The sequence below is a fragment of the Lissotriton vulgaris genome, chromosome 7, assembly GCF_964263255.1.
Source record: "Lissotriton vulgaris chromosome 7, aLisVul1.2, whole genome shotgun sequence".
In the NCBI taxonomy this organism is placed as follows: Eukaryota; Metazoa; Chordata; class Amphibia; order Caudata; family Salamandridae; genus Lissotriton; species Lissotriton vulgaris.
Window position 1 is genome coordinate 486,366,254 of NC_141695.1, and position 23,155 is coordinate 486,389,408.

Genomic DNA, 23,155 nt, shown 5'->3' on the forward strand with positions numbered 1-23,155 from the left:
GTATGAGCGCCTCACCGTGTACCAGCCCACCCACGTTAGTTTCCCTTCACCGGGTTATGGCATCCACTAAGCACAGTTTATACCTACTGCCATGCTAAGGGATCCACTCCCATAACCAAGCTTTCACTGTCCAGCTTTCCCTCGCTCACTCCGCACATGTATTCACTTACATTCATCACCCTGGAACCAATCACCTATCATTCGCTACCTCCAAGCGCTATAGCCCGTAGACGTGCACCTATTTAATCGCACGCCGGTTGTCCCCCTACTAACTTTAGTTCACTACCTTATGGGCTCTTCTAGCCCCCTGCTGAGTTTTTCTCCCCCACCCCCCACACACCGCCCTCCCCCGGTACTGCTTCCAGGCCAGCTCTCTTTCCTACTTGTTAACCTTCAGTCGGACCATCCCTCCCTCCCCTTCCCCACTTTCCCACCCTCCCCCCAGCTCCTCTCCCTTGCCACCTCCTTTACCCTGCCTGATTCGACCTTTCTCCCCACAGCAGTGCTTGAACCTGACAACCCTGATCTGAAGATGATCCCGACTCATGGGGATCGAAAAGCCATCGACATCACAGAGCAACTTTATGGCGCATTTAACGTTTTTTGCTCTTGTAAAATTGTATGATACCATGATTTAAGTGACTAAGACTTAATCCTGCAGAGCCATCACTGTATATTTCCCTTGTCACCTTGCACCGTTCATGCTGTTCACGTTCAGCACTTGCATCTTCACCTCTCACCAATTGTTTATATCACCACTCACCAAGTGCCTTCGGGTTGTCACATGATTCCCTCTGTACAGTGCTGTCTAACTGTATTCCCATGTGAAACACCCTCCTCTGAATTGGTGAATAACAAGATCTTAAACCATATTAGCCTCCTTGTTTCTTCTTTTCATGTAATGCTGATTGCATACATCATTTAACTGCCTTTAATTGGTACCTGTTGGGAATTGTTGTTTTATATACATATCCCTAGCAAGCGGGATCCAGTGTCACCTTGATGCCTCCATGGCGCACTGCAACGGAGCTCTCAGGGGTCCACCAACTTGGTCTGCACTCTCCAGTGGTTTACAAGCCTCAGCGGGCATCACTGCGTTCTCCCTTCGTGGGGGCCGAGTTAATTGTGATATGTGCGGTTATTACAATGAAAAAGAATTGGTATAGCGGTCTAATACCTGGAAATGTCTAGGCACTGGTCTAAAAGGAGGAAGCCTACCAAATGGCATAGGGGATGAGCCTAGATCCTCATTCTGTTGGGCAGCAAGTCAGTCTTCATTTTAAGACTGAGGGGCATGAAGTTCCTCTACCTGGCAGTGCAGGTCACAAAGCTCCTGCCACCCCTCTTGAATTTGGAAATCACTAGATTGTAGGCAGACCCTGATCAGAGAGGACTACTTGTGATTTAGCACTTGAACTACCATTTAAGATATTCAGGACCTAGGTTAAGCAAGGACTTGAAGGCAATACAAAATGCCTTGAAGTCAATACACTTCCTAATAGGAAGCCAATGTAGCTGTGCCAGGGCTTCTGCCATGGATTTGTGTTTAGATATGCCTGAAAGCAGTCAGGCCGTTGCATTCTAGAATGTCTGTCTCTTGTTCAAAAATCTTTTCTGAATGCTAGTGAAAAGTGCATTACAGTAGCCCAGCTTAGAGACAATTCGAGCAAACACCATAGTTTTTTGTAGTTCCTTTGGGATGAAGGAGAGAAACTTTCCTGAGCAATTTTAATCGAGAAACGGAAGAGGAAGTGATGTGGTTAATTTGGTCTTCGAAGGAGAGTTTACTGTCAAAAAAGCCCCAAGGTTCTTGACCTTTGTAACTCGGTGGGAAGAGTTCCAAGTTCCTGGGGCCACCATATTTGAGACCAAATGGATGAGTTTTGGTTGAGTACAATTTTAAACAATTTTCACTCACTCATCTCCCAATTTGCAGGATGCAATTGTGTAATCTGGTGGCAGTAACCTCTGCGTTGCTAGTCACCGGCACCACAATTTGGGTTTTGTGTGTGTAGGATACCAGGGCAAAGCCACAAAGATGTAATCAATTTTGCCAGTGGTGTCACATACAGGTTAAAAAGTGTAGGACTCAAAGATAATACTGGTGGGACCCCACATGGCAAAGAGAAAGGTGGAGAGTTGAAATCTTCTAGTGCAAATGTCTGCTCTCATTCGACAAGAAAAGGTTTTAAGAGGGAGAGTGCTTTGCCCCTGATACCTAAGGAGGCAAGACGGTCAATGAAGAGGGGTGGTTGATCATGTCAAAAGCTGCTGAGAAGTCTATTCAAATCAATGCAGCATTTCCACCAGCATCCAGAGTATGTCTGATTACTTCTGAGGCAGTACTAAGAGCAATTCTGTACTGTGATGGCTTCTAAAGTCAGATAGGGGTGAATCTAATACATAGTTTTCTTTAAAATAGGCGGTGGGTTCTAGATTGACAGCTTGTTCAAAGCATTTTGCCGGAATGGGAAACCATGAAATTGGCCAATAGTTTTTTGGGTCTGTGGGGTTCAGATTGGGTTTTTTAAGAAGCGGAAGACTGAATTTTGTTTCCATTCTGTAGGAAAATAGCTGATACTGAACAGTCTGTTAAAGGTGTCTGTAAGAAATGTGGCTCTGATTTCCAGTGCCAAGTGCACGATATTCAGGGGGGGCATGGATCACTGGGGGCACCGGGTTTAATTGTCTTTAGTGGACCCACAGGTTGCTCAATGGTAAGAGAAGAAAAAAGGAAAGAATGTTGGACGAATCCTTATGCGGGGGAGCAGCAGAAGATGTAGAATAGAGGTCTGTTGTGGGATTAAAAAAAGCATCTCTATCTGCTGTCTGATCCTGTAAGGCATCTCCTATGAATTTGCAAGATGAAGTTGGGTTATTTGGTAAGACATCATCATCCACTAAACTGGAAGTGCTGGTGCTGGATTAAAAGGAATTGTAGACTATTTTGCCCTTATCCTGGAAGAAAGTGGTTAAACTATTAACAAACTGCTGATTAACCATTTGATTTTTATGTTCAGCGAGTTTAGCCACTGTCTTGATTGTCCCAAATAATTATTTAGAGGGATTCTTGACTTAATTTTATGGGTGAAGTAACGCACTTTTTCCTCGTATATTATTACTTTGTATTCTTCGTTAGTTTGTTCATAACTTTCCTTTTCGATTATAATTGGTTATGCATTTCTGTTTTTGCCGCCTTGGATTGTCAGTGAACCAAGGTTCAGAGGGGGTGTTTCTATGGCTGTGATATACTTTAGGAGGGATCGGTTGGTCTAGAGTTGCATCGAGCTATTGGTGGGATCTACAAGCAGCTGAGTCTAGATATTCTGGAGTCATAGGCAGGATGTGAGTTAAGGTCTTATTGAAAATGTCTGTATCAAGCCTATGCCAGGGACTTACAGCCTGATTCATGAAGTGAAATTGCGCCCGCAATCGCTGCGAAAACGCAAATGCGGGCGCAATTTCCGTAATCGGCATTCAACAAGAAAATAGCGAATTCGCAAACACATATTAGCGAATTCGCTAAAATAATCGCAGAATCCCTGCCGCAGAGCATTAGCGAATCGAAAATAGCGACACACCACGGAATCTGCGAAAATAATAGCGAATTCGCAAAAAAAATCGCTATCGGCATTCAAGAAAATTCGCAATTAGCGAAAAACCCAAAAATCGCTATTTGCACGGCGCAAAATAAGGACAACTCAAAGCAGGTGGTAACCATGAAAGCCATTGAAAATCTTTTTCAAAAAACCGTTGTCCTATCACCAACAGGTACTGGCCTGACCTATCACACATAAGGACCATCAGCAGCAGCAGCATTAGGAGTCCCACAATGCCAGGAATGTACATGGTGGTGAGGCGTCGCAGGCTACAGCGATTAGCACGGAGGAGACGCAGGATCCAGGCCAGGATATTCCGCCAGCGGGTCACCTTGCTGGGCCAAACCAGAGAGCAGATATATGCTAAATACAGGCTGAATGGGGAAATGATAATGCAGCTAATACACGACCTTGACCCCCTGATGCAGCACCCAACAAACCATACCAATGCGGTGCCTACACATGTGCAGGTATTGTGTAGCCTGCACCTCCTGGCCTCCGGAAGCTTCCACGGGGTAGTAGCGGCTGCTGGGGGAATATCCCAGCCCACCATGTCACGCTGCCTCAACAGTTTTATTGACGCCATGCTCACCCAGCTACACCGTCACATCAAATTCCCCGCCAGCCAACAGGAATTGGACATGACAAAGCTACAATTCTACAATGTAGCCCATTTTCCACATGTGCTCGGATGCATAGACTGTACCCACGTCGCCATCTGCCCACCAGCTGGCATGGAGTATGTGTTCCGCAATAGAAAGTGCTACCACTCCCTCAACATCCAGATGGTCTGCAATGCCAAGACATACATCACTGACATCGTCTCACGGTACCCAGGGAGTACCCATGACTCCTTCATCTTCCGGCACAGCGGACTCCACACACGGCTGGTCAGGGGAGAGTTTGGGGAAGGACACCTACTTGGTAAGTACACTTTGATTGAAATGTCACATTGCAAAGATGTAACAGCGCAGCACAGGCAATCACCATCTGCTCCTCTCATTCAGGTGACAGTGGCTACGCCCTCCGTGAATACCTCCTGACCCCATACCTCAACCCTGCTACACCCCAGCAACGGCGCTACAACATTGCTCACATACGGACAAGGAATTGCATAGAAAGGACATTTGGCCTGCTCAAGAGCAGGTTCCGCATACTGCACAAGACAGGTGGGGCCATGTATTACAGTCCTGCAAAGTGCTGCCGCATAGTGGCTGTCTGCGCAATACTACATAACATTGCAACCAAGCGCCGGATACCTGTTGACATCTCTGGCAGTGAATCTGAGGGGGACAACCGGCCACCTGCACATGCGCGCCATGCACAAGGGGAGACCCCAGCAGAAGGGCACAGACGTCGCAACCACATCACAGTGAACAGTTTCTAGTACAACCACTGCCATCACCCCACTAATCAACAATGCATGCAAAATGTAATGATGACACAACGCTAATGTGTGTATGAAAATAAATGTATTTGTTAAATGCACAAAATGAAATATAAGGGTCTGTGCCAAAGTTCAAAATAAAAGTACGTGTTCCATTCACAAAAGTAAATATCAGGGTCTGTGCCAAAGTTCAAAATAAAAGTACGTGTTCCATTCACAAAAGTAAATATCAGGGTCTGTGCCAAAGTTCAAAATAAAAGTACGTGTTCCATTCACAAAAGTAAATATAAGGGTCTGTACCAAATTAGTCCCACAAACAGTATTACGCCATACTGCTGTGCTTGCCAGGCTTGACCTCAGCCTGTGCCAGTGGTGATTACAGTTCTCTAGGTGTGCCTAGAGCGTGTCCCTCCACAACGCCTCTGAGGGCCTTCCTCCTCCGGGGCGTCAGGCAATGGGGGGGTCCTGGTGCTGCGGGTGGGTAGTGGGGCCTGTGAGGCTGATTGCGAGCTCAGGCTGGACTACCCCTCACTCGCATCATCACCCCCCACAACAGATGGAATTGGTGGAGGGTGAAGAGCCACGACAGCCGTGGTGAGGGTCTCCAGCACCCTCGTCATGTCCACACTGCACTGGATTACAGTGTGCTGCTGTGTCAGACAGCGCCGCGCCAATAGGGATGTGGCATTTGCCGACACATAGCTTGCCCTGCTGTAGGTGCCAAGCTGGGTCAACAGTTGGCGGTGGTGCCGGCGTTGGCCACCGTACATTCTATTCATGGCACGGGTGTTGGCCTCCACGGCTGCAGCAATGCGGGCCATTCCATCGCCCACACCAGCCAGGTCGGCCCTCATGCCTTCAATGTTGGTAGCAACACATGCCACGTTGCGGCCAATGTTGTATAGTTGGAGGTGAATTGCCCCCTGCTGCCGTGCCTGGCGCTGGTGTATGCGCAGCATCCGTCGCTCGATGCTGAGCCGCGCCTGTCCATCACCATTGGCCCGCCTGGTAGCAGCTGCGGAGCGCTGGCATGACCTGCCACGCCTGCCCTGCTGGCCGGATTGTGAGGCTGGGGGCTGAGTGGACAGTGGCGCAACCCCGGATGTTGAGGCGCCAGCTGCTGGGGGTAGGGCCACCGGAGTTGCAGGTGTGCTCGTCGCAGGGGGTGTGCCTGCTGGTGTGGCTGTAGCAGTCGCTGCAGGGGCCACAGGTGTGACTGACCTGGCTGCAGCTCTGGGAGGAGCAGCGGTGGCAAGGTGCATAATGGGGGCTGCCATGGCAGCGGATGAGGGCGCTGCAGCAGTTGCAGGTCAGACGCTGCTGGTGGTAGTTGCTGGTGGTACAGTTGCAGCGGAAGGGGCTGGTGCCTGGGTAGGTGTTGGCTCCTCCAGGACGCTGTCGTCGATCACCAGCCTGTCACTGTCACTGGTATCGCCACCTGTGGGGGTAAGTGGAGGACCATTAGTTGTATGCAACTGGCAGACGTGCAGTTGCTACATGCATGCTGGGTGACATTCCCTGAATGGCAGTGGCTTTGTGTGCATTGGGACCTGACTGGCTGCATTGTGGTACTACTACATTGTGGCCAGACTACATCTCCCACAATGCTTCAGGACAATCCTTGATGTGCAACAATTACATGCCTATGGGACATTGGGGGAGCCTATTTGGTCATGGACATCCATAGGGGGCAGGGTCGCAGTCGCATGCCACTTACCTTGGGTGTCTTGTGTGGGGACGGATGAGTCCAGTGCAGTGAAACACACACAGGCCTCCCTCTCCAGGGTGTTTTCAACCTGGTCTTCCAGGGCGGTGTTCGGTGGTACCGTCGGACCTCCTCCTCCTGTGCCCGAGGACTCCCCAAGGCGCGCCGCCACCTTCTCCTTGGCACGGCCTCGGAGGTCGTACCACCGCTTTTTAAGTTCTTCCAGGGACCTGGCCGCCACTCCCACCGAGTTTACTGCAGAGGCTATCCCCTGCCAAATGCGCCTCTTCTCCATTTCTGGGACCCTCCTGGAATTGGCACCGAACAGTTGGTCGTGGTTAGCCACAACTCCCTCGATAAGGTGCTCCAGCTCCTGCTCGGAGAACTTGAGCTTTCGCTTTCTCCCAGACGAGCTGCTGGTCCCTGGTGCTGCTTCCTCAGCCATGGTATGGGTTGTGGCTCAGTGGATGACTCTACTAGCCAAGATGTGCAGCAGCTCTTCTAAGTGCTCCCTGTCTCTCTGCCTCAATGTGCAAAATGGTGCTGGGAACCGGCAGCTTCCTGGTTGTGATGTCATCACTGGGCTCGAAATGCGACTTCCCGTTTTCCCGATCTCGCGAGTTTGCGATCTCGCAAATAGCGATATCGCTAATAGCGATATCGCTATTTGCGAGATCGCAGTCCAGCCGCGGCTAGGCCGAAATTGCGATTAATCTGCGATTAATCGCAATTTCGATCGGATCGCTATCTGATTTTGCGATCGCGTGCGAATCGCTTTTTTTATCGCAATTCTTCATGAATTCGGATTTGCGATTTCTGAATAGCGATTCGCTATTTTTCGCTATTTCAGAATCGCAAATGCCGATTTTCATGAATATGGCGGATTGATTATTGATAGATTTAGGAATAGTAGATTATGGATCTCAAATTTTCCAGTTAAGCTCAAACTTCACCTCTAGGGGGTCAGCCCAATGAAGTGGAAGAGAAGATGATGTTTGAGATGGGGGGTTGTCTGAAAAAATTCTATCCAGTAAATGGCCTGCCGTATGGGTAGGTCCATTAACTAGTTGGACCTGCAAGCACTAGCCATAAAATCAATGAGATTGGCAGAGTCCATATCAAGGGGATTATGTAGATGGAAGTTAAAATCTCAAAGAATGGTGAGGTCCGGAAGGTCAGCTTTTGCATCGAGAAATTGGCTAGCATTGTTAATAACAGCTGCTCTGGATCAAGGGGACCGGTATATCAGCAGACCATTGAATGAATTTTGCTTACTGGGTTCTATTTAAAAAAAATAGTTCTTCACACTCCCAGGTTACATAGAGTGCTTAAGTTAACATTTTAAAATGCTCAAAGGTGAACTATGGTGAGACCTCCTCCCCTTTTAGCCACTCAGTCAAATCTGGAAATCAGGAAACCATGTGGAAGCACCAGAATCAGGTCAGGGTCAGAGGTGTCATTGGCCCAATTTTCCATTATAAAAGCCCAGATCCAGGGCCTGGGAGTCTGATATGGAAATAATGAGAGTGCACCGGCATCTAGCCATCAGTCCATGTCTTCTAACTACTGAAGTGATAGAGTGAAGGGATTTAACTTTAGTGTTGGATAAAGCAGGCTTACAAGTGGTACACGTCAGCGTGTCCTTGCTGCTATAAGGGTTCAAAGTAGGGCTGGAGAATATCTTACCTGGTGAGTTAAGTTTCAGCAACTCGTCTCGCGAATAGCAAATACAATTCTCCAAAACTGCACGGGCAGACACTGCCGTGGCAGGCCTGAGACATGGTTGCAGGCTTCTCATGTTGGTGGCACAATCAGTACTGCAAACCCACTAATAGCATTTGAATTACAGGCTCTGGGCACACAGAGTGCACTGTACTAGGGACTTACCAATAACTCAAGTATGCAAATCAGGGATAAACCAATCACCAATACAATTTAGACAGAGGACATATGCACTTTAACACTGATCAGTAATGGAAAAGTGTCCAGAGTCCTAAAGCTAACAAAAGCAGGTCAGAACAAATGAGAGGTAGAAGGCAAAGGGTTTGGGGATAACCCTGCAAATAGGGCCTCTCCAGCACCGCCCATAAGCAAGAATGTTTATAGGAATTCACAATCTCTTACCACACCCTTTGGGAACCGGAAATGTTCACAATTTCACTTCAGCAAAGTGCTGCCGTAAATCCCTTTCCAGGATTGGAAGAAACCATAATATTGCATTTTCAAAGAGGAATCCATTCCCTCTGTGTTGGGTTTCCTGCCATAGCGACTTCCACACAGGGAAAGTGGTTTCCAAGCTTCGACTTCGTGTGATGAGTCATGGACTCTGCTGTCAAACCTGTGTCAAGCACAGCTTTTTATGCTGATCCCAGTCAACATTTGGGAATTCCAAAAGGTAATAAAACTACACTCTGATGTAGGTTTCAAAATAGGAATGCAGTTTTACAACTATTTTTGAGATTGAGCCCTACAAATTGAATATTAAGTCTACCATTGGTTTACATTGTGCTTGTTATTAACTACATTTTGATTTATGATGGCCTATAACCCACTATCACACATGAGAAAGACATAGGAGAAGAGTGTGTTCATACATGTTACCTTTCATGTACTTAAATTACTGAAAAATAGTAATAAGTTGCTTAAAAACTTTGTTTAGCTCATTTAATCTGTTACTTAATCGTGAGTGTGCTTTGTACTTCTGAATTTCTTTATTTTAAATGACAGAAAGGGTATTCTCCTGGCTCCCAGCAGTTGCTTCAGAAAGTAAACAGTGCACCACAGAACACTGTTTACATTCTGCTCTTGGCACTGTCTTTGCCACCTCTGAGGGCAGGGGTTGCAAAGGCAATCCTAAGGGTTTTCCAGGGGAAAGCCAGGGGCTGCAGACCTAAATGGTGTCTTTGCCTGGTTAGGGTGAATCACAAAAGTCACCAAATTAACCTGAGCTCAACCCCCGCCCACCCCCCCTCCCCATAGCTTTAGCACAGAGCGGATAGGCTTTACTGAGAGACAATGTGTTAATTATTTATGCAGTATCAAAACAGTAATAAAGTCAAGAAAAAACAAAGGAAAAAAATCACACCAATTTAGAAAAGTATGGCAAATTTAAATACACAAAATTACACAAAAAAATACAAAAATATATAGGAGGAAGCTGAGATCTGAATTTTTAAAGTTGTAAATAAAAATGGCATCATAAAGCGTTAAGCAAAAGCTCAGAGAAGGGAAAACCTGACTCTTCATCCCAGAGACAATGCAAAGTAGTCAGATTGGCTTGGCAGGTTTGCTAACCCCATCGCCTTAGGGCTAATTCACCCGTGGCGCGGGGGAAGAGGGGCCGAGCGCGGCGCCGCGGTGCTGATGACGAGCTCGGCTCGTCATGCAGCACAGTGGCGCTGTGCTCATGGTCCCGCTCAATGGAACGCCCAGCACAGCGGGGGGAATTATCCCTGCATGGGCGTTCCGCGGAGACCATGACGAGCTCAGCTCGTCATCAGCACAACGGCACCGTGCTACATGACGAGCTGAGCTTGTCATCAGCATGGAAGAGGTTAAGGTCCTATAAAGGCTTTAAAGCCAAGCCAACAGTTTCTGAGTCCTAGGATCAGTGCTTAATGTGAGCCAGCGGTTTCTGGTACTCGGCATTGGCACTTAATTGTCAAAACTGACTCTTGTGACAGTGTGCCACAAGGTGGAATTGTCTGGCTAATTTAGAGATGTTTTAAAATTAGAGAGAGACCCCTTATGAACACCAGGGGAGTAGGGTACTTTGGACAGTAAGAAAAAGGTTTTCCCTTGCCTAACACAATTATTATTACATGCACATGTATTAATCCAAAGTAATCTATGTAGCGACACTAGATCCCTTATACTGCAGTATATCAACACACAAATTATGTAGCTCAAAACATTTATTCTTTATGTAAAACATTTTTTTCTTAAGTTAAAAATGTACATTAAAAATTCATAAGCACAGAAAACTGCTCATAATGGAACATGTTACAATTCATAGGCACACTTTTACACACTTGAATGGTTAAAAACAAAATGAATACATTTTCACACCAATTGTACTATAAAAAGAATTACATATAAGGAGAGACATACAAAAGACATTACTATTTAGTCATTACATGTTACACATCTGAGAACCTAACAGTTACGAAATCTAAACCTGGGCCCGTTATTTTCTTGACTACAGGATAGATTTGTTCTCTTGATTGTGTATAGGTGGCGTCGACGCATTTCGATGGCTAACATTGATATTCTGCCATCTTTATCAAGACTACGTGATCAGTCTCTCCTAATTACTGAGCACTGGTTGGTTGCCATTATTTAGAGATTACCATGACAGTCAATTATTAATTCAAAATATATTAAGAAGGACTATTTCCCGCTGCACAAGCCATTTTTATAGCTTTGAGGCCACTTGTAGGAAAGTGATGTAAGTAGGTGTGTTGTAACTATCATTGCAGCATGGCAGGAGCAATGTGGGGTGCAACTTGCAGTTTCCTTCTGACAAGAGCCCTGGTAATTTTTTTTTAATTTTTATTACAAATTAAACCCTGCCAACATGTTAGAAGGAGTAGAATTTTAACACAGCCCAGGGTTTGTTAGAGAGCAAACAGAAGATAGTAAGGAAATGTGACACTGGAGTTTACTATATTACTTCATCCTTTAGAATTACAAATCACATTTAGAGGAGCTTCAACCTTCCCATTAACATTAAAATTTCCATTTTTCTATATTTGTGAATTGAATAAAATATTTCATGTGTGGATTTATTTGACATTTATTTGTTTCTGGATTTTTGTGTACTGCTTTGAAGCTCAAAAATCATGTCAATTGCTTAGGCTGTGATTCCGGCTTCCGCAAATGAATATTTGGAGGTCCCCCGATTCCAATGGCAATTCAGTTTGGCGTCCACAGAAGTTAAAAGGTTAATAATCGCTCTGTTAGACAGTCCACCTGAACCTTCCTGCGGTGCGCGCGAGACCAATATGGATGCGCCCAAAGTACTTGAAAAAGCAGCAAGAAACGGGAAATACCATTTTGGAACAAAGGAAATTGCCAAGTCTTTTATTTCTCTCTCAAAACTCACATAAAGAAAACTCGGTGTAAAATTAGACATAATGGTACTTTACAACCCTGTACAGAACAGACCCGTTGTTTCTGATACCCAACAAAACAAATACCTGCCTCTCTGCTCAAGGCAGAGAGGCAGAAATGCCCTATATATTATCAATAGGGCCAGCTACATGAAGGTTCTTCTAAAGATTTTTTTCCTGTCTTCTCTTGGCTATTGAGGCCTGAGTAAAGTGCTGCCCTCAATGACTGTCACTAAAAGCCGGCATAGAGAGCGTTTGATAAAGTGTTATGTATTACTTTAAACTATAAAAAAGAATATCCAAGACATAAGCTGTATGCTTCAGAGAGTTTAAAATAAAACGCAACAAATGAAAATGCAGAGAATATAAAATAAAGGGACAGCCATTCAGATGTGTCTGATGCGATTTGAAGGTCATGGGTGGGTGTGCTACAGTGATTTAACTGTCTCTGCCATAGCTACGGTAAACTCTGGGAGTAATAATGAATAATCTCCCTGATTAGCAGGCCACCTGTCCATCTCACAGAAGAAACCAGCCTGTCTCCACGAAAAAATGCTACCGCAATTATCCATCTGGTAGACTTAAGGGAAAATATTAGATCAGTGGCTTCTTTCACTAAACATTATAATTATGAAGTGAAAACTAAATTCTTTTGAAGAAAAATCTCTTTGGTCAAAGGAACTGTGGAATTCTTCCAAATCTGTGAAGTAAAAAACATACAATACTGATTCGCTCACACGCCCTTTGTTCTTCAATGCATCCGAGTCAACGTTGCCATCTGCTGGCTATTACTAGCAGTGCGTTTTAGACATAAAGCGCTTCTCTTTGGAAATTATTTTATTTATTTATGCGTTTTTATATAGCGCGGACTTTACCCGAAGGCGTCAGAGCGCTTCACAATAGGAACAGAAAATTACAAGTGAACAAATTACAAAAGCAGACGTTAAGTTACATGAAGTAAAAGTGAAAATTGTGAGCAAACAAAATACATGAGGTAGCAAACAGTGCATTACAGGAGGAAACAGTGACAAGTGTGCAGGTTACAAGAGTAAACAAAGTACAATTAGAGGTAATATACTGCAATATATGCTAGACACTCAGGCACAAGAACAAACGTTACGTAGGCAATGGTGGCACTTGTGCAACTATCAAAAGCAAACAAAATGTGAGAGGTAGCAAACAGTGTGTTACAAGAGAAAACTGGCGTGTGCATGTTACAAAAGAGTACCAAACACAGGTACAAGGATAATACTGCAATAAATGTCAAACACTCCAACCACAAGAACACACTGGGAAGGCACTTCCATAGTCATGAAGCATAGAGTTTTCAGTAATGGGAGGTCTTCCTTCAGATAATAGAGAGGGTGTGAATTACTTTTGGAGGTGTCTTTGGAGGAGGAGAACTTTGAGGTCCGTTTTGAAGGCCTGGGAGGAGGTGGTGGTCCGGAGCTGAGGCGGAAGTGAGTTCCAGATTCTCACTGCGTTGCCTAAAAAGGATTGGGCCATCGATCTTTCCTTCTTGAAAGTGGGAGGTTCAAGCAGTAGATTTTCCGCATTACTTGATGGTCTAGAGCCTCCAGAGAGTTTCAGTTTATTCACCAGATAGCGAGGAGAGGAGGGGTGCAAGGCTTTGTGGGTGATACAGGCAGTCATAGCTCTAGTCTCAATGGGAAGACAGAGGAGGGTGGATTACATTGGTGTGATGTGGTCGCCTCTTTTGGCCCCATAAATGAAATGAGCTGCTGAATGGAGAACAGATCTAAGGGGGGACAAGTTGAATTTGGGGAGGCCAGTAAGAAGAGAATTGCAGTAGTCCAGTCTGGAGAGGACCAGCGATTGTACCAGGGTTTTAAGGTCCTGCTCCGGGAAAAAGCTACAAATTCCCCAAAGAAGGCGCAGTTGGTATCGAGCAGATTTTGCAATGGAATTGATGTGGGAGATTAGATTGAGTTTTTTGTCGAGTATTATACCAAGGGATTTTGCGCTGTCGACAATGATGGGTTTATTGTTCAGTAGATTCATCTGATCCATCCATGCTTGAACCGGGGGAGGAGAGAGTGAGGAGCAGAGGAGGAGGATTTCAGTTTTGGAGGAATGCAGAATCAGTTGATGAGTTGACATCCAGTTTTGAATGGAGTCTAGAGTAGAGCTTAGGATGGAGAGATCGTGAGTGGAGGCAACCTTTAGGTAGATTTAAGTGTCGTCTGCATAGAGATCATAGTGGATCCCGGATTTACTTAGGAGATTTCCCAGTGGTTCTAAATAGAGATTGAACAATGTGGGTGCAAGTATAGAGCCTTGAGGAACACCTTGACCTACCGCCATAGGAGTTTCCATACTCAGGTTAAAAAGAAATGAGAATCAGATTATTTGTATTGAATTTTGCGGGTGTTTGTTTTACGTATATGAAAACATACAGACTTGCATATACACATACACAGTTCCGAATATTTATCTAGTGAGTGGCTGCCCCTACCCAAGATCAACAGTGGTAACAAAGTGCCTATTATTCATTAGGTCTCGCCTACGTAGCGCGCATGCGCTGTTTAGGAGAGGACCTCATGTCACCGATGAGCTTTTCTCCCTAAAAACGTGCATGCGTTGCATTGCTTTCTATTGTAACGCGTGCACGTTTGGCGATCTCCTCGTGGGAGCGAGCGGCTGGCATATGGCAGCATTTAACGTGGCGCCAGCCGCTCCCTCATGCGAGTGAATCGCGCAGGCCCCCTCCTCTCTCCCCACCCTCTGCTGCGAGGCACGCTTGCTTCCTGGACTGACTGAAGGCATCGCAGCAAACAGGAACGGCGGCCGCTACTGGGTGCTGCTGAACAGAAAAGGACTGTGTGACCTCTCCGTCCACCTACGGCGAGTGGGTGGCCCACCAGATCATGAGGCCCAGATCACCGCAACATGGAGCTGTGGCCGTCATTCTACCCAGGCGGTGGTACTGCGGGGCCTGCCTGTGCGATCGTTGATGTGCGGCGCGGAGTGAGCGGATCCACACGGAGCCATAAGGTATTGGTGTGCACAGCAGCCCGCGACGTGTGGCCCACCCCCCTGACATCACAAAGCAGTACATCGGCAGGGGCTTATCGGGGGTCGTTGCACTCGGGCCATCATTCTTTATAAAGTGGGGGGCTGTGGAATTGCTGTGAGCACCACGCCTGACAACACTAAAGACTAGTCCAGGGGCCCAGCGGGATCAGACCACGTTCATTATCTAGCCCCATTTGGGATTGCACAGCCGGAAACAACCACCAGGAGTGGTCCATCAACTACATATACCGCACCAGTTGTCAAACATAATAACCTGACATTATACACATCGCCTGGACAAAATAAAGGTCAACTAATGCCTCCCAATCTCTGCAGGCCTCAGAAATATGGGGAAGGTCGATAAGTCCCAAACTAAATGACAATTTGAGCAGTGCAAATCATCCAGTCAGAGAGGAGGACCCTGACCCCATGGCTTCTGAACAGGAGACTACAGCCACAGAGAAGTGGGATGATATACGTCACATTCTCTCAGCCATGCAGCAAAGCCTTGCCACCATTGATGGTAAGTTAGACTCACTTTCATATAGAATGGATTGCATGCCGAGAGACTTGATAGGTAAGAAGCGGTGGACAAGCGCCCTACCTGTGATCAATACAAGACTTTTGCTTTAAGCTAAGGTGCCGAGGCCTCATCAGAGACAGATTTGTTTGCAATCACACGTCACAAACCACAGAAAGAGAACTAATATAGACAAGTTCTGCACCTAGTTGGCTGCTATTCAGACTGCCTGGATGTCATATTCATTAATGTGGACGGGAGTAAGTTATCAGGAGTGTTCAGGAGGGCGAGCAGCCACCGCCCCTAAGTGTATTACACATCAGGAGTAAGGTAATGAGCTTCTTTTTGTTTTTTTTGGAGAGGGGGGTAACAAAATGTTCCAGTTATGCCAGCTCATATGCATGGGCGTCCTCAGAAATTTTTCTAGGGGGGACAAACCTGCCAAATGAAGGGGCGTGGCTAATGTTAATCAAAAGGGGTGGGGCTAAAATGTCAGACGATCAGGTAATGCTCAGGCCAAGCTGAGAAAAACAAGCATTGGCATGTCCAATAGGTCTTGCGTTTGGGACCTTATAAGTATTTAGTTATGCAGCAGGTCCCAAAGGCCAGACCTATTGGCTATGCCAATGCTTGTTTTTAATATGTATTGAGTTAAAATTAGCTCCTGTTTTGGTAATCTCTAAATTGGTCCGCGCCCAGCTCCTTGAGGCAGAATTTCAGAAGCGCTGATGTTGACAATTTAGTGCTGGTGCTGAGCAACGAAAACCACCAGCTCAAATTAAGCACATTGACATATCCATCCGTCCATCCATCATTCGTCATCCATTCATCCATCCCTCGTGCCCTCCCTCCCTCCCTCTATCCATCCAGCTCTTCTTAAATGATGCCACTAGCATGCACATCAGATTCTAAATCTGGTTAATCACGGTGGTTAAGACCCACAGTTGCTAGGAATTCCAGGCTGCGCTGAAGGGCCTCCCAGTGCAGCGCTGGCGTTCTGCTCTGAAGGAGGGAAGAGGGCACAGCTTCTGCAGGAGGGTGTGGGATGGTACAGAGATTGGTGGGTTGAGTTGTCCGAGTCCAGTTATATTTACTTTTACATTTGAGACACACAGAAGAAACCACGTTTTGTTTTGGTCCAAATTTATCTGTCTTGTCTGTTTAATGTCACTCAGAACCCATCAGTGAACAATTCAATGTTCCCTATCTAGGATTCTATATATTAATGTGATAACACTGCTGCCACTTTGCACCTCAAAACACAGTGGTAGCCTTTGATTGCACCCACTGTTGCTTGGCGTGCAACACCGCTCCTACCACACTTACTTCACCCACACCACATCACTGACAGAATTTCAGAAATAAAAATATTGTGTGGACAGAATATCATGTCAAAAATATCGCGGACCAAAATATAGAGAAGGTAATTTCAAATGTGAAAGTATAGATTTATAAACCCCACATCTACGTACCTTGAAGATATATATATGCATCATCAAATACATATATGTTGAGTTATATAAAGTAAAATTTTACTTACCTATAGAAACGTACCTCCACAATATTTTTTTCCTCGATATTCTTGACACAATAATTTGTCCACTCAATATATTTTAACTGACATTTTGTCTGCATACCCCCACAACCACACAATAAACACACACAGCTCCCAGTAGCAAACACACGCCCCAAGATAAACTATCATGCATGCTCCTCAACAGCCGCTCGCTCAGCAACAAGCCTTGAAAATCTGGGTCATCCTGAAAATTTGATGCCCGGACCTCCGCTTCCTGATGGAAACATGGTTGACTGCTGAGTCAGTACCCAACATCGGCCATCCTGGCAGGATGCAAGATTGCACAAGAACGCCAACACGAACCTGGAAGAGGAATCACAATAATCATCAAAGAAGCCATCCCCTGGACCACAACCAAGAGTACGCGACCCCCTTCATGGAACTACTACATTTCAAAATGTGAATCTTAGCGACATACACCTTGAATGGAACCCTCTTTTACCCATCACTGGGACCACAGGCCAATTTTCACTGACAGCATTGCCGATTTTGTTGTCGCCCCTCAGCATTGACTCCAAAGGCTACATCCTACTATGTGAATTCAACTTCCACCTGGAAGACCTTAATGGCCCAAGCTCCATCGTCCTCCTCGAAAGCCTAGAAAATCTCAGACTGACTTAAGATATCACTGGACCCTACCATTCATATGGACACACCCTCAACACTGTTTTCAGCACCATTAACGGCATCAGAATCATCGCAACCATGCATCTCACGTGGATTGGTCAGGCCATCATCCACTTCCCAGTCAACATGCCTTGTAAAACAAAAACCCACTACCACAAGCCTGGCCAGATATAGCTGGTGCAGTGTCTCAGAATCCAATTTGCCCTACACCCTGCGTATGAACCAGCCCAATCCCAACAACGACTTAAACAGTGACATCAAATAGGTCAATGAATAAATCACAAAATCCACTGATGCTGTGGCACCCTGTAAACACAACACACAAAGAAGAACCTAGAAGCAGGCTAACTGGTACACTGGGGAACTCTGGTCAACAAAACAAATCTTCAGACAACTGGAAAGAAGATAGAGAATGAGCCTGAGACGCTACCACCAGCAGATCAAAGGAGAACATGAGGAAAGTTCTAGCAGAATGCATTGATAACAGTTCCAATAGCTATAAAGAAATCTTCACTGTTGTTCAAGACTTCACCTCACACATTTTTATTATAAACAACATCACCCACTTGAAATAACTATTAGATAATCTCTTTGAATTTTTCAACAACAAAAGCAAAATCATCTACAACAACTTAGACCCTCAACTGAACCCCACATCATGAAGACAATCTACTCCGGGGCACCGATGGACCCCTTCCCCCACCACTTCTCCAACTTGGGCACCTCCAAAATCAGCGAAGATCTCTTCTTCATCCTAAACAACTCCTTCATTACCACAACATTCCTAGATGCCTGGAAACACACAAAGGTCAACTCACTGCTAGATAACCCCTTGGCAGACCCCACCAGCTAGCAAACTACTTCCCGATCTCCCTTCTGCCATACCTAGCCAGGTCATGGAGAAAGATGCCAAAAAGCAACTCATCTACTACATCGACACACACCTACTCCTAAACACCAGTCAGTCAGGTTTCTGGCCCAATCACAGCACTAGGACTGCACTCATCACAGCAACATATGGCATCAGAATTATCCTCGATTGAGGAGAAACACTGACCCTCATACTTCTCGACCTCTAAGGGGCTTTCGATACAGTATCCCACTTCACACTCACTAGACGATTGCATAAAACAGACATCCAAGGACATGCCCTCAACTGGATTTTCTACTTCCTCACAGGAATAGCACAATAAGTCAACCTGCCACCCTACGCATAGTAAGCCAAGAATCTCGTCTGTGGAGTCCCCCAAGGAACATCTCTCAGTCTGACCTTATTCAACATCTACCTGACTGACAGACCTCATCAGATCACATGACATCAACATACCTTCCTATACAGAAAGTACCCAACTGATACTCTCCTTGACATAACCCCCACAACAAAAAACTATTTTGCCACCTGCATGATCATGGTAGGCTCCTGGATAAGATCCAAGTTCCAAGAGAACCCACATTACCCAGCACCTGAAGGACTTCCACTGGCTGCCAGTCTAGAAGAGATGCCTTTTCAAGACACCGACCCACAAAGCCCTCCATAACCAAGGACCTGCTTACATGATCCATCGCCTTCACTTCCACTTGCCAAACAAGAGCTCGGCTCAGCCCATCTCACCCTCACAGAGATAGCATGCATACGACACAACTGCGCAGGGGAACGCTGTTTCTCCCACCTCTCTGCTATAGCCTGGAACAACCAACCCCTCTACCTCTGCACTGCTCCATCGCTGACCATCTTCAGGAAGGGACTCAAAAATTGGTTGTTTAAATGAGACTAGCAGTAAACACCTGAATACCCCCAGGGTGAAAAGCCACGCTCTACAAATACGACTTGATTGATTGAGTTGTTTCCTTTTAGTCTCGGCATTCGCTGCTGTGCACGCCAGCTTTCTTCCAAGCCTAAATATCCTTATATCTAGCTCTCCAATTGTGGTAAGTATTTAAGAAACAGCATTTGTACTAGGTAATACCTGTATCTCAAAAATTATTACCAACGTTACATCATGAATTACTGTAACCAGTGCTTATTTATTTATTTATTTATTCAATTTATAAGGCGCACAGCTACCCAGAGGTTTCCCGGCGCCATAGGACCATGCACAGCAGACGGAACAAAGTATGGGAGGCATTTGTTTGAGAAATCTCTGAGCCAGGAGGGCCAGGTGGCTGGAGCTACCTTTCAACAGGTTTCATGAAAGAGCCTTTAGACACTTTGTAATCCAGGGTTGCTGTTAGTTTCATAGTGTTATTAAGGGACTCTCTACAGAGTTATGAGGAGACAGTCCCCAGGCACCCAAAATTATGCACCTCTTTACTGAGGTCAAAACTATTATAGTGCAGCACTGAGCTGATATGTGCATCTTTTTATTAGCATGGGTGCAGGTGAACCAATATGATACTGTTTGAGTTGCAGTGAAGGATATATGTTCCTGATGCTGACAAGTCACCAGTCAGATAGGACAAACAATAGGAGATGGGAGGCTGTTTGTTGTCGAAGTTTTAAGAAGAGCAAGAGTGTCGTGACTAAGGCTCCTCATGGTCTCACAAAGATTATTACAGTACCTCACCTGTGTACTGGCTAGAGGCATTCACCTCTGGTGATAGTTGTATTTTTAACTGGATTGATTTAATTATTGTACAGATCTGAAATAGGAAACCTATGTGCACTGCAATATGTGCTGAAGAAAGATAGAAAAACATTTAAGAAGTTATATGTACCAATGAAAATATGTAATTATGCCTACCATGTTAAGAGGCTGAAAACTTAATTTTCTGACTGAAAAAATCTGAAAAGTCCTTGTTTATATGAGATAAGTTAACCATGTATGACCCTCTGAAAATGTAAGCCAGACTTAATAATGTTCAAAATGGATAGACAAATATAGCAGAATGAAAGTTCTTTTTAAAGTTACAATTCATAGAATATTATACACCCAAGCTGACTAGTGTTGACAGTTCTTTTTATTCCAAGGTTAAAGAAATATGAATAGAACATAAACTGGAGGCACTATTAGTTGACAGTACAATGATATCTAAAGATACAGGTACATGTTTTGACTGGAGGAAAAGGAGACAGCAAGGTGAACAGTTGATGGTGCAGCGCTGCTGAACTATTTAATTATAAAGAGCTCACCTCAAATTAGCCTTGTCCAGTGGCAGCAGATTGATCCTCTTTTTCTGTCAATTAAGTACACCAGCACTTAGGCAAAAAGGATGATGCAGGGCAAAGAGTAATGCTGAGGCTAGTGCAAATATAATGTGTGAGGCTGGTGTATTAGCTGCATATTGTGTTCAAATATATGCTGTTCCTGGATCTGTCTGGGTCGTGATGTTGAGGAAAGAGATTGAATAGTAAGAATAGAGATCTACAGCACACCTTCAGACAAGTAGATAGTGTTACAATTTATAAAATGATTATATTTTAAACATTTAATCCAGGGTATATGAACGTATATTGTTTAAGGTTGCATTTACAAATGTGACTTCATGTGTAATTATCAATATTTATTTTTATTTTTATTTTTTTATTTTTTTTATTTTAGGACTTTTATATAGCGCTTCACAACATGTACATTAAGAGCAAAAAGAGGTACAGATAATTGAAATAACATGAGGGTTGTGGCTGGGTAACGAATTCACATAGAAGGGAAGGGGAAGAGGGAAGGGGGAGGGGTAGAACAAATCGAACGAGTCTTTGAGTGGATTCAATGTTCAGAAGGGTTTCTTGGTTCGGGACGGTGTCATCTGCTATATGTTCCCTTGTGATCATTCGAGGAAGAGGGCTTTGAATAAGATCTTGAATTTTGGAAACGAGGGGGTTGTTCTGATGTGGGGGGAATGGAGTTCCAGATTTGAGGAGCGTGTCCAGCAAATGTTTTGGCTGCGTTTTTTTTCCAACCTGTTTTCAGCGGGATGAGTAGAATGGTGTTGGAGCTCCTGAGTCTTCTGGACTGGCCGGCCCTTTTGAGTTTGGCGGCTAAGTATTCAGGTTTGCCTGTGTGCAGGGCTTTGTTTGTGAGGCAGACTGTTCTGAAGTTGGCTCGCAGCTCAATTGGGAGCCATTTAAGTTCTCTGATGGCGGGAGTGATGTGTTCGAATTTCCTGGTTCCAGTGACCATCCTTTAGAACAGCAATGCCCCTGCACTACACAATAGTGTAACACTTTACAGTAATGACATTTGTGGCAAAAGATGATCAGTGAGTACACATCCACATTTTCAGAGTGACTGTAAAAGGATCAGTTACTCCAGGTTCAGGTACAAGAGTTCCGTAAAAGAAAGAGAAATGTTCAGTTCTTGGTGTAAAGTAATAGGTTTATTGTTCCTTTGTTAATGCCAACACGTGTTTCATCGCAGGGAACCTACTGCGAATCTTCAGGGCTTCATAAGAAAGTATGCCAAATTGTATCAGAATGGTGTGCAACGTCCGTGTCAGGACGAAATTCTAATTAGTAGAACCGTGTAGAAAAGAGGAATGTAGCACGCTGCCCGCGTGTTCGCGGAATCTTGTTCGGTTTTTATGTGTATCTATAACCGGGAGGAGTTGACGATAATAAGCAAGGTCTCTTGTTTAAGGACATGCATTTCATGAAGGCGGGTACACCTTCTTGGTCTTGAACTCCCTCTTGTGTTTCCCGGTGCCGTTTTCCGATGACGGTGGGGGAAGGGGGAGGGGTAGAACAAATCGAACGAGTCTTTGAGTGGATTCAATGTTCAGAAGGGTTTCTTGGTTCGGGACGGTGTCATCTGCTATATGTTCCCTTGTGATCATTCGAGGAAGAGGGCTTTGAATAAGATCTTGAATTTTGGAAACGAGGGGGTTGTTCTGATGTGGGGGGAATGGAGTTCCAGATTTGAGGAGCGTGTCCAGCAAATGTTTTGGCTGCGTTTTTTTTCCAACCTGTTTTCAGCGGGATGAGTAGAATGGTGTTGGGGCTCCTGAGTCTTCTGGACTGGCCGGCCCTTTTGAGTTTGGCGGCTAAGTATTCAGGTTTGCCTGTGTGCAGGGCTTTGTTTGTGAGGCAGACTGTTCTGAAGTTGGCTCGCAGCTCAATTGGGAGCCATTTAAGTTCTCTGATGGCGGGAGTGATGTGTTCGAATTTCCTGGTTCCAGTGACCATCCTCACTGCTGCGTTGAAGGTTGTCTTCAGTGCTGGTTGTGTGTGACCTACAACCAGCACTGGTGTTTAAACAACCACACTTTGCATTCTCGGATAATTAAAGACAATAATTCTGTAGGAAAAATTAACAAACCTTCCAGAATTCAAGACGGCAGGACCTGCTGAAGATGCCAGATGTGACCTGGAACTACTTGGCAGCTGTTGTAATAGTACTCAGCCACATAGAGCTGTATAAAATAGGTAGGAAGGGCTTAAGGCAAGATGTACAGACATTTTTGTGGTTGTGAAGTCAAGGGGCTTGCAATGGTAAAATTACTTTCTCGGAAGCCTAAAACCCATTTACCTGTCGGAAAACTATTTCTGACTCTTCTAGTCAATTAGCCCACCAGGTACTTCCAGTAAGCCCCACACAGTGGGATTTCTGTGAGGGGGTACGAGGCCACGCCCCTTTTGACACTACTCTACAAACTCTCATCTT

The 23,155-nt window shown here is 45.2% G+C and overlaps 1 protein-coding gene across 4 annotated transcripts in view; it reads left to right on the top strand.

The window, feature by feature from the left end:
• Positions 1-23,155, top strand: part of MYH16 (myosin heavy chain 16) — a 1,042,471-nt gene that overhangs the window by 705,968 nt on the left and 313,348 nt on the right. The gene's annotated exons all lie outside the window — the stretch shown is intronic.